The sequence below is a fragment of the Danio rerio genome, chromosome 21 (genome assembly GCF_049306965.1).
Source record: "Danio rerio strain Tuebingen ecotype United States chromosome 21, GRCz12tu, whole genome shotgun sequence".
NCBI lineage: Eukaryota > Metazoa > Chordata > Actinopteri > Cypriniformes > Danionidae > Danio > Danio rerio.
This window is the reverse complement of record NC_133196.1, coordinates 34,815,590-34,833,022: the sequence shown is the minus strand read 5'-3', so window position 1 is coordinate 34,833,022 and position 17,433 is coordinate 34,815,590. Positions and strand designations below refer to the sequence as shown.

The following is a 17,433-nucleotide window of genomic DNA, read 5'->3' as shown; positions in this document are numbered from 1 at the left end:
AATTTTACATAAAAACATGGTGTATACAAGAATCAATATTTTAACATCAATATTTTAATATCAATATTTTAACAATTTATCACTTTCTGGCCATAGGATATTAGACACGGATAAACTATATATATATATATATATATATATATATATATATATATATATATATATATATATATATATATATATATATATATATATATATATACACATACAGTTGAAGTCAGAATTATTAGCCCCCTTCGAATTTTTGTCTTATTTTTTTTATATTTTCCAAATGATGTTTAACAGAGCAAGAGAATTTTCACAGTATGTCTAATAATATTTTTTCTTCTGAAAAAAGTCTTATTTGTTTTATTTTGGCTAGAATAAAAGCAGTTTTACATTTTTAAACACCATTTTAGGGACAAAATTATTAGGCCTTTTAAGCTATTTTTTCTCTCTCGATAATCTACAGAACAAACCATTGTTATACAATAACTTGCCTAATTACCCTAACTCACCTAGTTAACCTTATTAACCTATTCAAGCCTTTAAATGTCACTTTAGGCTGTATAGAAATGTCTTTAAAAAATCCTTTCTTCATTAAACAGAAATTGGGGGAAAAATAAACAAGCGGTCTAATAATTCCGGGGGCTTATAATCAACTGTATATATATATATATATATATATATATATATATATATATATATATATATATATATATATATATATATATTGCGATTGTGATTTTCGAAGTTTTAAATCACTTTGCAAATATTCATTGTTACCATTTGCAGAGTCTCCCTATACAGTTTGATAGAGCACTTAAACCCGAAAGCCGCTTCACGTGACGTCACACTTAGCAAATACATCCATTAAATTTTTTTTTTTTTTATATTTAACAAAATTAACATTTATTAACTATTTGGCAATATGGTTTAATTGTCTTCCTTACATCCTTACAATAATATTTGTTTAAAAGTTCTCCGTTTATTTATTCATAAATATGTTGTGCCTAAATTTTGTTTATTTTAGCTTTTAAAACTTGTCTTTTTTTAAGAAAAGTTATGCTAATAAAAATATATGTGCATATTGTTGGAATAATTAATCAATTAATCCATGCATGTTCAATAAAAAGGTCAGGATAGGTTTTTATTTAAGGTTTAACATATTAGCAATTTATTGCCAACAAATTAATAACTCGATTTACAGAATTCTGTATTCCTCAATGCAATGCAAAAGTTACATTCAGGAGGTGCGCAACAGTTTTCATTTCCTGACTTCAACTTATTAAGGCAGCTGATATTAACAGGTGGTCTTTAGTGAAATTCGTCACTTGACAATCATTCTCCAGTTCTCCATTGGCCGCACCCATACATACTGTACGTCCTCTTTTTCTACAAATTCTCCACACAACATTAAAAAGCACAAGACTTAAACACCATTTTAGGGACAAAATTATTAGCCCTTTTAAGCAATTTTTTTCTCTCAATAATCTACAGAACAAACCATTGTTATACAATAACTTGCCTAATTACCCTAACTCACCTAGTTAACCTAATTAACCTATTCAAGCCAAAGCCCAAGTTAATTTTAGACAAGCATTTATCTACTTCTGCAAAAATGTTTTATCAGTATGCAAAACATAAAACTCGAGAAGATGTTCAGTTAATATCATCTTTAAGCAATACAAAGCCAATTGTTTAATGAAAAGAAAAAATATGTAAAAAAAATCCTTTGTAATTCCTTTTTCCTAACATTAAAAGTCGAGTTTGCTTGTTTGACAGATTATTTAAAATGTGTGTCTAAGAAATGACAGAATTTTTTAATGGAGCAAGTTAAAAAAATTCCACTGGTTAATACAAAACATTATTAAGGTTTTGCCCTGTGAAAGTGTGAAATTTCATTCATAATAGTCTTAAAAAGTTCTTAAATTTGACATGATGAAATCTGCAGAAACCCTTTAAATTGACTGCAAATGTTATCAATGGTAATTCACCCGAGGATGTCTAAACAACCTTGCAAACCTAGGCCCCAGATTATATCTGAAGAACTATTCATAGTTTTCGAAGGATTATTTGGCTCAGGTTTTACACTAAAATATTTTTACCATTTTCACTATATGTGGATTTTTAAACCAAATTTTATGCAACCAGTTTTTTAGATGTGTTCTGATTCTTTTAGTTTGTTAGTATGTGCTTTGGCAATGACCTGGAGCTCTAATTGTTCACAATCATGTTTACCGCTGAGGCTTAATTGCTTAATCTGATATTTAAATTCTTATTTTGTCTGTGTTGTAAACTGGCATGTTTTGGTTAATGCAGCTTGTGTGTTTTAATGTAAACTTGTTTATAGGCATTACGGTGGTTTCAATTAGGAGAACAGGAAGTGAACACGACCTCCAAGCATATTTGGCAAGGGTAATTTCAACAGTTAAAGATGCGTAAGCTTGAAAGTGTCTGACCCAGCTTTTCCTTGCGATAAATCTCCCACGCCCAGCTCATGCCCTGTGGAGGGGAGCCGATGTTTATGTGAGACATTATAAGAGTGTTGGTATAGATTACTATAGATCATAGAGCAGAGTGTGCAAAATGTCTTCCATATGATATCCACATATTCAAAACCAGACCTGTCAGTCATTCACTACATGAAACATTTTCACACGGACAATCATTTTCATTTTTGTGTGAAAGCCTCAAGTGAAAACTGTCACCATATAAGATGTGTTTGTATGATATGATTACAAATATCTTACTTCAATTTCAGACTCGAATATAGTGCTAAAATAAAGTTTTTATGTGAGTTATAAATGCTCTAAATTAGTCTCATATGCCGCAACGATTTCCTCAGAGATGAGGTTGGAAGTATCTCTTTAATGACAAATAAAAGCTTGTGTGCTTTGGACTAATATCATTTCAGTACAGGAACAATGTGTACAGTATCGTCTAGGGGTAAACATGTTTATTGCACCCAGTTGTTTGGCAAATCAAGAAATGCCGTACTTCACTTAAAAGTAACTTGATCAGTTTGATGCGTAACATCCCAGTGTAGAAAATGAAACCAGAAGGCCCAGATGAGCCCTACCCATGTATGATGAGAGCATTTATGAAAAGGACAGAACTCAAACAAAAATAGACACAGGTCCACTATGGGGCATTTTAACCAAAGCAAACACATGAAAAAGTGTGTCAATATTAAGACTACACTCTAATGGCCTGTTTCCTCTGAGTGGTATGGTACTGTACGTTTTTGATGACCATTTCCACTGTCAAAAGGTGCCTAAAAGCGAATCGTACTGTACCCCTTTTTGGGTACTCTTTGCAAAAGGTACCTAGCAAAACAAAAAGGCGGAGCAAGACGCGCAACAGAACGCTATTGGTTTACAGAGATATGTCATTCGCTCTTGCACAAGACAGGAGAATGAAAACAAAGTGCCATTTTTAGACATTACACCGTAATAGTATATACATATAATAAAAAGCCATGATCGACCTGAGTTTAAACAAACTTTGTCGTTGTCTTGATGAAAAGTCACAAAGCCAAGAAGAAGAGCAGCATCTACCATGTGCACCAAAGTTGTTTACAAGGCCGTCTACAAGTGTGAGCGGTTTCGCTTATGTGCATTTTCCCAGAATCTATATTTGAAATAACTTCTTGAGCTGATGATAATAACATGTGCATGATTATAGAAGTGCTTCTGACATCCGATCCTTTCAGAAACGGACAAACAAGAGAGTGATGCGTGAAAAAAACAAAGGAAAGGTAAAAAAAAAAAAACAAAGAAGCAAATTATTCTTTTAGCAACCTAACACATAAACAAACTGCCATTGTGAACTATAATCATCACGCTTTGGACTATTATGAACTCGGAATGATGTAATTACTTTCATAAAGGATACATGTGCTAGTGAAGATTAAAGATGCAGATGAGTAGTTTTGCATTTGACTGGGTTATATGTTGTGTGTTGTTTGTGAACCCATATAAAGACTAAATGTATGCTGTGTGTAGTTTTTCTGTAATTGGTATCATATTGGAGACTGTAAGGGGCTGTATGTGTTCATATTTGTTGCATTCATTAATTTATTTTATATAATTGTAAATGTTACTGTAGGCTATTTCGCACATCATTGATTTGCAGTTATAATCAAATTATGTTCATACAAAGGTTAGTAAAGATCATTTGTACACAAGTGTTTATGTGTATAAAGCATCTGTTTTGTGAGAAGTGCATCTCATATGATATGTAAACAACCCGCACAGCTTTACTGTACACATTTCCTTGAGTGAGAATGTTGTCGACTGCAACTTTCTTTCGTACACCATGGTACCCTTTTGGCATTGGAAGCACAAGCTTGATAAAGGTAACTCGTACCAACCTGTACCATAACATACTGTACCACTCAGTGGAAATGGGCCATATAAACCCAGGCTCAACCATGCACAAACTCAACCGTTGGGTTAAAAAAAGTGTCATTTAAATTTAATTAAAAACATTTACCAACATAGGCTTATTCTAAAAACGTCCCTCTTTATACCTTTCTAAAGATTGCAAATTATGTAGCCAGAAGTTCATGTGACTGCATTTTGTCTTTAAAATGAATGCGACGGTATAACACCGTTCCTTTTCGCACTTATCAGGTGACTGCTTACCTCCATATGGACAGCTTTCCCACTGTTACCAGTTCATCGAGTAGCTCACCATGTGCAGATATGGCCTTTAGAAATGCATGTTTTAGGGATTAAAATGCTATGACCTAACTTAACTTATGGTTAACTGTGGTTAACCATAGCACTTGAGAATTTCTCTAACTCAGGAAACAAATTACCAGTAGGGGGCAGCCGAGCTTCATTCTCAGTATTGGCCAGTTTTGAAGGTGAAGGACTCAATGGCTGTTTCTCTGTGGAAGGTGGAGATGTTTTCTCTATGTTTTGTTTATTTTTGCTCAATTCTAATACAATGCTGCGCCTAGGATAACTGTGTTTATTGTTTTCTGATAAGAGAAATTGTTTAATTTTTGACAGTATTGCCGATTCACCACAGCTATGGCTCTAATATTACATTTTTGATTGTAGGCCTACATACAAAATGTTTCACAGAACTCAGTTAAACATTCTTTGATTAGTTATCAATAAACTGTTAAAGCCAAAACGAATGGTAAAAAACAGACTTTAATATAATTAAATTTAATGTAGTTTAAATAAATAAATACAATATACTTTATCAGCGGACTTAAAGATGCAGAGAGGAGTTGACGATGATGATGAAATTCAGGTCCAAAGAAGAACCGTTCCAGAACGCGGGTAAGACAAAAACAGAAGCCAAAAATAAAATTTATCAATTAAATAACAGAGTGAGAATGTGGTCAAATCTGAAAATGTTGTAAGAATCAGGCAAGGCCTTTTCTTTTTCTGTATTGCTTTTGAAAACTGTCGGTTGGGTTTAGGGAAGTGGGTGGGCGCTGGCCAATCTGTACTTTTGAAAACACTATTGGTTGGGTTTAGGGAAAGAGGAGGGTGGATCAGTCGATCGGTCAGTCATTCCAGCCTGATCTCACAAAAAAAAATGTAAGTATTTTACGTTTTGGTAGTTTAGTGGCTAATTCGTACAAATTCGTACGAGTTCAGTCGTACAAATTTGTACGATTTTAAAAAGGAGGCGTGGCACCTAACCCCACCCCTAAACCCTACCGTCATTGGGGGATAAGCAAATCGTGCAAATGTACGAATTAGATCATACGAATTTGTACGAATTAGCCACTAAATGAACAAGTTACGAATTGCCGTGAGATTGTGTTGGTCATTCAGTGAGTCAGACCACAACAAAAACTACAAAGACACATAAATCCTGAAACCAATTTCGTGATCCCCAGAAATGTAAGTAGCCGTACAGTTTCAGAGTGAGCCGAGGTTGACAATTTACCCAACAATGGGTCTGTGAACATTGAACAATTAACTCAACAGCTCGGCATTTTTTACAGTGTGTATGTCTGTAAAATGAATCAAAGCAAATGACAAAGAAAATCACTCTCTTTAGTGATGCATCTTATATTGTCTTTCTTTTTCAAATATCACTCACGTCTGCTTTTCTGCTAAATTCAGCCTTCCTCCTCCTCTGTATATTTCTGTTAATCTACTTTGAAAGAATACTTTGTGTTTGTCTGGCTGGACTAGTGTGATGTAATCTTTGGCCGCTATTGTGCTGCAGAAGGGGACTGCAGAGATTTTCTTTGCTTGTGTCTGTCACAAGGCTCTTTTCCCACCTCTCTTATCTGGGTGTTGGAAACTCCTGGAGAAGTTTCCACCAGAACTATCAGCCCAGCTTGTGGAAAAGGATGTACTACTCTCACACTGAGGAAGAGATCAGTGATAACTGCACAGCCTGCTGTAAAGGACAAGGGTTTACATCACGTATATAAGTTAAGGTTTGGTCACATTAACCATCCAGTCAGTCAAATGGAACCCACAAATGGAAAAGCCTCTAAATGCAATCGGAAATTTTCTTCTAAAAAAACATTTTTCATAGCGCTAAGTATTCCAAGCGCTTTATTTTTCCCACATTTTTTATGTTAAAGCCTTGTTCCAAAATGATTAAATTCCTTTATTTCCTCAAAATTCTACACACAATACCCCATAATGACGATGTGAAAAAAGAGTTTTTGAAATTGTTGCAAATTTATTAAAAATAAAAAACTCAGAAAAATTACATGAGTACATAATACATACATAAGTATATGTATTTTGATAATAGGAAATATGATAATAACTATATATAAATATTCACAGCCTTTGCTGTGAAGCTCTAAATTGAACTCAGAATGGTACATTCTGTTTACACTGATCAATCTTGAAATGTTTCAGCAGCTTAATTGGAGTTCATCTGTAGTAAATTAGTTGATTGGACATGATTTGAAAAGGCACACACCTGTCCATATAAGGTCCCAGGGTTGACAGTGCATGGCAAACCACAAACCAAGCATGAAGACAAAGGAATTGTCCATAGACCTCCAAGACAGGATTGTCTTGAGGCACAAGACTGGGAAAGGTTGCAGAATTAATTAATTTATTTTTTTTTTTTGCTGCTCTGAAAGTTCCAATAAGCACAGCGGCCTCCATCATCCGTAAGTGGAAGATGTTTGGAACCACCAGGATTCTTGGATTCTTCTTAGAACTGGTCGGCCATCTAAGCCGAGTCATTGGGGAGAAGGGCTTTAGTCAGGGAGGTGATCAATAACTCGATGGTCACTCTGTCTGAGCTCCAGTGTTTTTCTGTGGAGAGAGGAGAACCTTACAAAAGGACAACCATCTGTGCAGCAATCCACCTCAGGCCTGTATGGTAGAGTGGCCAGACGGAAGACACTGCCCACCTGGTGTGTGTTTATACAGACAGCCTGTTATAGGATGTCTAGATTCTGTATAGGCTGTGAATACTTCTGTACATTTGATATTTCAGGTTTTTTATTTTTAATAAATTTGCAACAATTTAAAAAAAACTCTTTTTTCACATTGTCATTATGGAGTATTGACTGTAGAATTTTGAGAAATTAAATGAATTTCATTTCATTTTGGAAAAAGGCTGTAACAATAAAAATAACACTGTACTATATGCACTGTATGTTTATGTGCAGTTATTTTACTTTAAAGCAATGAAAAGAACATATTTATCACCATATAAGTGAAATTACTGAACCTACACTCAAGAGCCAGTTAATTCAAGAAGAAAACTGTTGATGGCATTTAGAGGATTTTGCACCTGAACTCTTCATATTCTCAATATACAAGTGGACATACAAAATGAACTATCTTCTACTTGCAGTGCAAATCATGTGTCTTTGAGTTGGTTCTCAATCATGTAAAATGGTGTGTATACATTGCAAAACTGTGTCATTTGGTGTAGCTTTCAGTTTGGCAGCGCTTGTCTCATCCAGCATAATTGACACCATGTCTAGAGCAGCGGGGAGAATGAGCTGTTCTGCTGTGGTGTGGTTTCTTACGCTAAGTAGTTCAGTGCTCAAATTTGAAAGAAGCCATTTGTGTATTTCTATTAACTGTTGTATTTTAATCATTTGACTTTCCTGCTGATATTATTCCAAGAGTTTCCTTTGGAGGAAATCAATTGACTTATACATGTGTTATGTTAATGTTATGTAGAGATGTTTTACCTTGAAATGTCTTCTTGATACGTCGGGTCTTATAGTAATGCTTCTGTTTTGAGACACACACATACACACACACACACACACACACACACACACACACACACACACACACACACACAGGTCACTGATTTGCCCCCACCACACCTATCGGAAAATCCAAGACCAAAATATGCCTCATTGTATTTTCTTTTCTGCTGGCTTTTTGTTGATTTGATCTTAGGTTCTTTGTAATTCATGTCAAAAACTTCCATGGCAAAATTGAATACCCCCTAATACTTAAATGCCTCTCCATGATAAAGTTACGCTTTAGGATTTTGTGCATAGCGCATTGTCAATAAATAGAGGAGTTAATAGAGATGGGCACCAACATGACCAAATTTCGTCCTGTTTGTTGCACCACATTTTTCATGTTTTAATTATTTCTGCTGATGGGAGGTCTTGGTCAAAATGCATTAGTCCAAATTCTCTTAAACATTTAATTTCAGTTTTTTGTTTTTTTTTTGTAGCTCAGCAATAAAACAAACAAAAAAAGTTACATCAAATTAGAAATGAAGATCCCTGAATTAAAGGCATTCACCCCAACCCTCTCCATCATACTCACTCTCCTGTGAGGGCGTTCTCATACTATGTACAGTTGCCTTGAACCGGGCCGAAGTACGCTTTCCCCCCCCTCCTGTCACCCCAGACGGCCCGCACTCACAATTACACAATTACATTCGGGCCTGGGCATCTTACGTCATCGATGATGCACTGTCCAGTTAGCGCTCTCGCTCAGCACAGTGGTGATTTCTTTAGTTATATTATTTATAGTCGTTTGGGATGCTGTGACACGCAGTCAGATATTTCGCCGAACAGATCAGCCACTTTTGACGCTCAAAACAACCATAAAGTCCTCGTGCTGGAGGAATTAAGAGGTTTGCTAAAGGTTCAGTTGTCATGCAGTGAGAAGTTTGCATCTTTAATAATCTACGACAGTTTGCGTTCTTTAAACAGTAAGAATAATTAATAAATCCATATGAAACAGTCCCAAAAAAATCATGTCTCATCTTCAGTTTCGAGCTTAGGCGCTTGCACTCACACTACAAGCATACCATGCCTGAGCCCAAGTGAACCGTGCCTGAGCCCAATTCAGAGCACTTACACTTCTCAAACGATCCAGGAAATGGGCCTGGGCACGGTTCGGATAGCATAGTGTGAGTGGGCCCTAAGATGGGATGGTGGGCCACATCAAAGGTTATAATATGTCAAGTTTGGCCTACGGGCCCTATAGTTTGGGTATCTCTGCTTTAAATAGTACAAAGAAATGACCCCAAAGTTTAGTAAATTGTAGTTTGTTCTCTAATTTTGAACTAAATATAGACACTTGACCCTCATTTACCTTCTGTTCACAGGTCCTCCAGGAAAACGTGGAAGAAAAGGCAACCCTGGTGAGTACCTCTATTATGCTCATTTGTACACACCTCATAGTTTAAAAATGGCCTGAGCCTAACCTAAAAGTGAAGAAAAACAAATGTTTAGCTGTTATCCAGGAAAACGATCCTCGGGATCCTCTTATGTGTTCCAGACCTTTCATTCTTCATGTCATGTTTGATTTGTATTTTCTCGAGGAGCCATTGAACAGATGGAGATGTCCGTTGGTATTATGCGGTTTGGAAGAAAGCTTTTCTCTTTGCTAGTCATGGTGACATCTCTATCACGTTGGTCAGTGGGGGTCAGAGAGAGACGTTCTTCTTCTCTTCAGTCATTTTCCCTGCGCAATGTTAGTTTTGCTGTTGATCTCTTAACCTCAGAAATCTGAGAGGGCTTTGAAGCTGACAACACCATCATCCAGCAGGGAAAAATGATCATGATTATGATGTAGCTGCAAGTGTACGCTGTAAAAAAATCTTGCTCTCTGAGGTTTTTTAGTTTAATCAAATAAACTTTTCTAGTCATCTCAACATCCATTGATCAAACTGACTAAAATATGTTCAACTTTGTATAACTTAAATAAACAATCTAAAAATAAATTAAAATCTTAAATCTTAAACAATCTTAAATTAAATTAAAAAACCTTTTTAACTTATAATAATTTAAGACTTAAAATAATTTAAAGGAACATAAAAAAAAATAAAAACATTTAGGAGGCAGCACAGTGGCTCTGTGGTTAGCACTGTCACCTGACAGCAAGAAGGTTGCTGGTTCGAGTTCCAGTCAGTTGACATTTCAGTTTGCTTGTTCTCCCCGTGTTCACATGGGTTTCCTCTGGGTGCTCCGGTTTCCCCCACAGTCCAAAGACTTGCACTATAATTGAATTGGATAACTAAATTGGCCTTAGTGCATGTGTGTGTGTGAGAGTGTATGGGTTTTTCCCAGTACTGAGTTGTGGCTGGAAGGGCATTTGCTGCGTAAAACATATGCCGGAATTGTTGGTGGTTCATTCCGCTGTGGTGACCCCTGATAAAAAAGGGACTAAGCCGAAGGAAAAATGCCATGACTTGTAGACAGTCTAGATAGAATAATCTTAGCTGAATTTAATGCCTCTTTGTAATCCAAAGGGTAAAGAATATACTTAACTAAAGTACATTATACTTGATTATACTTAACAAGTATACTTGACAAACATATACTTGACTAAAGTATTTTAAATAGTCAGTTTAAAAAGTTTCAAGCCTTGAAACAAGTCAGCACGTTGTATTTTCCACAGAATTGTTTCTGTGTATTATTGTCAGAGCAGCTACCATTAGCTTTCTGGATTAATGATATACTAATATCATTAATAAATAATATTAAGTGGCATACAATTACCTCTTTCATTTCATAACCAATATACATCTAGCAATAGCAATATATATTATTAATATGTAATATGTGATCAGAAAACAATCAATACTTTTTTGTTACCTGACTGACCTACAGCTGTGTTTATTATTTAGTGATTTTTCTTCATGAGTCCCTTGATTATCCTACCAGTTAAACTGCCTGCTCAGTATTAAGAAATCCCCAAAATGTTTTTCAGCATTTCCGTGTATTTGAAACTTTTCTAAATATCTGTATTATTTTGAGATCCATCTTTTTACTCTGAGGACAACTCAGGGACATGCAGAAGGTTCAGATGTTCCAGAAGGGAAAAAATACATATAAGTTTTATTACATTCTACTACTACTAAAAAATAAATAAATAAATAAAAAATAACACAACTAACTGAGTTTATACTAGCTTTTAAGAAAAAAGTTCCTGAAGCCTACAGGGAGGTCCTTCTCAGCTCCTACCTGGAGTTATGAACCTTGTTGAATTCAGAATGTCTTAATTGTCTTGCAAATCAGGCTTGAAAACACTCGTTTACACTTAAAAAATGTATTGTGCAGCTCTGTTTACTGTCAGCTCTGGTCAATTAAATAGCATTTAAAGTCCCTCGGATGCAATATAAAGTGAATTGTTGTGTATCTGGAAACCTTATGTGTAAGGCAACGGCCCATTTCTGATTAATTCTTGGATGGGTGGTGGCAGTAAATAAGGGAGTTTTCTCCCTTTTTTCCCTGCTTCTCTGGTGGTCCAGAACAACCATAGTATATTCGTATGCACTTTTACTGTCATTTTCATGTATATTGTCATGCAAGATGAACGCTAATGGAGCAAATCCATCACATCATGCTCACTGTGCAGAGACTGGAGCTGATCTTAAAGCAGATATGAACTGACAGCAAGAAAGAAACATGTGTGCTCCATATATGGACACAAATATTCACACACGAAAAGATCCTTATTTATACATCCATTAAATGACAACAATTTGTCAATGTTTTCCATCTAACTAGGAGCATCAACCATAACTTCCAGGACAGATAGGAGCTGTGGAGTTGTGATTTATAATCAATTAGCCTTATGAAAAAGAAGTATACTTTAAGTTCATTCTATGAAATTTATGTTGAAGTATACACTTTTCCATGTAGTTGGTATAATGACAAATATGTACTAATGCTTTTAAATGTATTACTTAAATACCAATTGGAAATAAATTGGCCCACTTTTAATATATAAAAGTATACTTTTATGTATTAAATAAGTGTAAAGTTTGTAAACTTTAAGTAGTCCACAATTAAGTTTTTTAAGCGAACTTCCAAATATACTTGTAGGTTACTTGTGTAAAAATTGTAGTAAATAAATAATTTTTGAAGAGAGGAAAATTGTGATGTGGCCAAGTACTTAGATTTTGGGTAACCTTTCCAAAAATATGTACTCAATCAAAAGAACAAAAACAACTACAAGCGAAGTAAACACTTTGAATACACAATACTTTTTAGTATGTCAATGAACAAGTATAGGCCAAGTATATTGCCAGTATGTTTAAGTACTATTTTAAGTACCTTAAATGTAGACTGAAAATACTTTCTTATTTTTAGTTTAAAAGTTTCATCAGAGCACTCTGGAATAAGCTTCTTTTTCGTAAAAGGTACATTTAACAGATCACATTGTTAGAAACATTGCAGATTTGCTTTATGTAGCAACAAGAGAATTGAATCACATGGTTCGTTCAGATTGCCCCTCAGTGGTGAATCACTGAACACGTTTCATAGTTTTTACTTGCTCTTAAATCAGTTTTATGAGTTTGTAGATGTTTTAATGAGATATTCGTAAAATAAAAAGGAATAATAGTTTTATCGTCACCTTGGAATTATATGGTTCTATCTGTGTTCTAAATAATTTTGAGATATTGAGCTTCAAAGTTTTGGCATTCCATAGCAAACAATGTGTGTAACATTTGTTTTTTGAATAAAAATCTTAAAATGTAATCAACATGCCATAATGTAAATAAGTTGTCACTTAATAAGAAAATGTCAATAACTCAATCTTGACAAAAATGTCTGGTAGAACCTAATAATTCTAAGGTGATGTTGTGTTGGCGTGTTTACAGAGCCAACCATGGAACAAACAATCTAATATGTTGTATTCACGCCAGATGCGGTACACGCAAATAAATAGACCCATGAACATTTTAAGTTTACTAGCTTAATTCACGTGTCAAATTCACTTCACAATAGATGCAGATTTGCGTCATGGGCAGGGCATCTGTCTGCCCGGTGACTTCGTTGCTAAATGGCTAACATGGATTTTATTTAGATAGTAGCTGTGCTTTATGTGCTTTAAGAAGGCTGAAAAACAGGATCAGCGCCATGTCTGATCCACTAGATCCTTTCTGAGGTGCATCCAGCACTGTGAGTTCATCAACTCTGCCACAAACTATGCCTGGATGATGAGAGTTTTCAGCAGTGCTTCAGACTGAACCAAGCCCACTTTGATCAGCTGTTGTCAGGTGTCAGCAAGAGGATTTCCCCTCGGGAAACCAACAACAGACACTACGTCATAATCACGGCCCTACAAGAGAAAGCTCCTGATTGGTTAATACAGTGTGAAGTTCATATTTTCTTATTTGAGCGATTAGTGCATCAAATGGCCAAAATGCTTAACTCGTGCAGCTTCATTTGCACAAATTGCATCATTTGCATCTCCTCATTCACACAAATCGTGCCGCAGGATGTCTATTTGTGTCTTTTGTTGGAGAAAGGAATATATTTTTTAGTATTTTTGTATTTTTTTCTCATTAAACTTTTTTTTGTTTAATGAAAATTGTGTTTGTATTGCTTAAGGTGAATATTAACTAAACTTTTTCTCTTGAGTGTGATATGCCTTGCATACTAATGAAGCATGTTTGCAGAAGTAGATGAAGCTGATAGAAATGCAAAGACCTGATTGACTAAAATTAACTTGAGCTCTGCAGCTAAACTTCCGTTGAGCAGAGAGGGGTGAAACTGAACACAGAATATTTGCTGTTGAGAAGTCTTATGCTTTTAATATTGTGCAAAATAAAATTCGTAGAAAAAAGAGGATGTATGTATGGGTGCGGCCAACAGAGGACTGGAGAAGGATTGACAAGTGACGAATTTCCCTAAACTCTGTTAATATCAGCTGCATATAAAAGCTGGAGTCAGGAAATGAAAATTGTTGCGCACTTTGTATTGCATTGAGGATAACAGAATTCTGTTCATCAAATTATTCATTTGTATCCAATAAATTACTAATATGTTTGATATTGAAGAAAGCCCTTTCCTGACCTTTTTATTAAACACGCATGGAATTGAATAATTATTACAACATGTAAATCACCCAGGCTTAACTCTTCTGGTGTGAACGCAGCAATAGTCTTGAAAACTTATATGCAATATGTTTTTTTAAAAATAAGTAAATTCTAATCGTTTTGCGAAGCAATTAGTTCAATTATTAGAAACACAAAATATAGTAGTGTCACAAAAGAACAAAGATTGTTACTGCTATGTTTATTAATTTATGTCTGTCTTCAGCCTTTATCATCTTCATTTTATTATGAAATGTCAAATTATCACAGAAGTACTGAGATACAAATTCAAATGTTTGGTACAAACAGGAATGAATGTACCTGTGTATATGATCGAAAAAGAGTAAATCACCTTTTGAAACTTAACCTAAAACCTCAAATGATAACTGTATCAGATTCATTGTTACAGCAATAGGTGACATTGAATAGCTGTTAAAAAGGTGTGTAATGTTTCTTTAGTGTGTGATATGGACATCTAGTGGTCTGGGAATGCAAAATACAGCATATTTAGACATTTCTACACATCCAAACAGGGATCATTTTGAGAATCTTACACACACTCAAGATGGGAAGAACTGTGACTTTGTTCTGTGTGTGATGACTTTGGCAGTTGATTGGAGGACCAACAACCTCCAAAACACACAACCTGGTGTCCATAAAAAGCTGCTCTCCTGCCGCAGGGCTCCGGGTGACCTGAACTTGACACAGTGGGAATCTCCTTTCCTCTGTTCACCATGACAGAGACGGATCAAATCTCTGCGTGGCCATATGACCGAAAGCGCTCTTATCTCTGCGGCCATTTGTAGAAGTTATCGCTTGTTTGCTTGGCTCTCTGATCTCGTCCGGGAAAGATCTTCCAGCACTGCTTGTGTGTCTCCGGATCCATTCGGTGTCACATTCCACTCCTACTATTCACATCCCTGAGGCATCAGAGCTGAGAGATGTGCCAATGTCTGTCCTGTGCACTAAGTTCATTGCACACAACTACTTATGGTGCGTTTAACACTTCATAAAGGGTTATGCCGAAGCTTGACCTCACCACGAACCCCTGAACATTTTCCATTGAAAGTCTGATTCAGCTTTAATGGTGTGCACCGCATGATTTTGTACTTCTGAAATGAATAAGTCAAAACTGATCACGGTAGATTACAGTTCACCACCTAACATTATTCACAAGAACGCTCTTTTGGACATCAGGATTGTTCTCACACTACTGGAATGTTTTGGATTTCTGTCTTGCCTGACTTCATTAAAGATTCTCCAGATTCACAGTGAGCACAGCTGAACATGCATTTCTTTAACTCTCCTTAAAACAATAGTTTCAGAAGGTTGTTGTCTTTTTGTTGTTTTTTTGCTTTAGAAAAGTATTTACACTTAAAAATAACTTTGTTCCAAAGATTTCGAAATAATGTCATATAGCAAAACCATGTTGGAATTCTCCAATGACTTACTAACATATTTCTTACTCAAACTTTTCAGCCCATGACCCCCAAAATAACAATGCCAGTGACTCGCAACCTCCACATTCCTCGGAGGTGGTTATAAACATGCAACTGTTGCACACACAACAATAGGCCTAAATAAACATGAGCATATTGACAACACAAAAAGTGCAACAATCTGACATCCATAGGCTATAACTGATATGGTCAATTATTAATTTGCTTAGTTTATATTAACCTCAGCTAATGAGACTAGTGTACACAATGTTTTCAGCACAAGTCTATTCTTGTTTTAATTTTGGAGACCATCACTCAGAGATCATCCTCAATGTTCAGTTGTGGCCTGTATTTATTTGTAATGTATTTTACTGCCATAAAGGTGTCAGAAAGTTTAACGTAGTGCTATTAAATCAATCTGCTGCAGCTGATGCTATTGCTGTGTTGTTAAACTAATGTAAACACCAATTCTATTAAAAAATTAAAAGGCTGATGGCTTTTTTTATGTAATTATTACCTACAGTTTTTATCTTCTGTGGGTTATTGTTAAAATATGGTAATTGTAATAGATTTAATTATCATTTATTCATTCATTCATTCATTCATTCATTCATTTTCTTTTCGGCTTAGTCCCTTTATTAATCTGGGGTCGCCACAGCGGAATAAAGCACCAACTTATCCAGCATATGTTTTACACAGCGGATGCCCTTCAAGCCGTAACCCATCTCAGGGAAACCCATACACACTCATTTGCACACTATGGACAATTTAGCCTACCCAATTTACCTGTACCACATGTCTTTGGACTGTGGGCGAAACCAGAGCATGCGGAGGAAACCCACTCAAATGCAGGGAGAACATGCAAACTCCACACCGAAACACCAACTGACCCAGCTGACGCTCGAAGCAGCGACCTTCTTACTGTGAGGCGACAGCACTTACCTACTGTGCCACTTCATCGCCTAGATTTAATTAATTAATGTAATTATTTAATTAATTTGACTTTTGGAAATAACCAAGCGACTTCTTATTATTGTCCCGCGAGCCCCCAGGGGTTCTCGACCTTCACTTAGGGTACCACTGGTGTAAAGGAAAATGTAATGTTTTAAATAACTTTTGCTGTTGTAAAGAAACTTTTGTTGAATGTACAGTTTCTACAATTTAAGAAAGGGACCAAAGGAGAGTTTTTGCATGGATGCCATATATAGAAGCAACATTTTTGGTTCCTCAATGAAACTTTTAATGAAACTCAAAAGATCCATTTATTGGTTAGAGTGATTGAAAACATTTTAAGTCAGATTAAAATATTTTTTGTCAATTTATATATATACTTTTTGTTTTGTTTCAACGGATGTTAAAAATTCTTTGTGGAACCATTGCATTCATCAAAAGTATATTTTTAGTAGACAATTGTTCTGATTTTAAAAGACCCCTTACAGAAGGAAGAAAAAAAAATCAGAGCTATTAAATTAAAAGGTTCTTTGAGGAACCTAAACTGGTTCTTGTTGCATTGGTGTGAAACACCCTTTCTTTTTAGGAGTGAAAATCTACTTTTAAGAATGTAGGCTATGGAAACATCTTAGCCCATACCTGTCAACATTGAAACGTAAAAATAAGGCATACCCTCCCTACCCTTTTTAAATTATTATTTACAAAGATCAGAATACATATATACATTAGAAAAGCAGCAAATAAATCTCTCGTTTTGATTTTTCGTTTGATTACTTTACATAACAGTGTCACTTTA

General features: G+C 35.4%; 1 protein-coding gene across 5 annotated transcripts in view; it reads left to right on the top strand.

Moving 5' to 3' along the window:
• The window catches only part of col23a1b (collagen type XXIII alpha 1 chain b), a 185,652-nt gene that overhangs the window by 128,634 nt on the left and 39,585 nt on the right, over window positions 1–17,433 (top strand). For 4 of the 5 annotated variants that reach the window (XM_068216112.2, XM_073936057.1, XM_068216111.2 and 1 more), the window contains exon 3: window positions 9,526–9,561. The gene's annotated coding sequence lies outside the window, so the exon portion shown is untranslated. Of the gene's footprint in view, window positions 1–9,525; window positions 9,566–17,433 lie in introns of all 5 variants that reach the window. The other variant, XM_005161397.6, reaches the window with a different exon arrangement.